The 285-nt window shown below is 62.8% G+C and overlaps 1 protein-coding gene across 1 annotated transcript in view; it reads right to left on the bottom strand.

Moving 5' to 3' along the window:
• Window positions 1-285, bottom strand: part of LOC104161869 (dynamin-2-like) — a gene marked incomplete at both ends in the record, with an annotated part of 19,285 nt that overhangs the window by 5,398 nt on the left and 13,602 nt on the right.

Below are 285 nucleotides of genomic sequence, written 5' to 3'. Positions count from 1 at the left end.
GGGCACACTAGGCCAGACCCTGCCCCGCGTCTGGGCACGGGGCTCCTCCGGCAGCACCTGCCACCCAGTTTGTCCCGATTCCCGCTGCTTTTAGACGAGCTCCTGCGGAGCAAACGCTCCCGGCTCCGTGAGGCAGAGCTCCATCTTTCCCATCTCCAACCCCAGTGTTACATATCGCCCGCAAGGAAGAAGTTTATGGATCAACTCGAATCCTGCTGTCAGAGCTGAGCAAAGCAGCTCCGGGTCGCTCCACTCGCGGCGGGACCCGGAGCTCTCCGCAACAGG

The sequence above is a fragment of the Cariama cristata genome, unplaced genomic scaffold, assembly GCF_000690535.1.
Source record: "Cariama cristata isolate BGI_N322 unplaced genomic scaffold, ASM69053v1 scaffold18635, whole genome shotgun sequence".
NCBI lineage: Eukaryota > Metazoa > Chordata > Aves > Cariamiformes > Cariamidae > Cariama > Cariama cristata.
The sequence above is the reverse complement of the archived record's forward strand: the minus strand, read 5'-3'. Positions and strand labels throughout refer to the sequence as shown.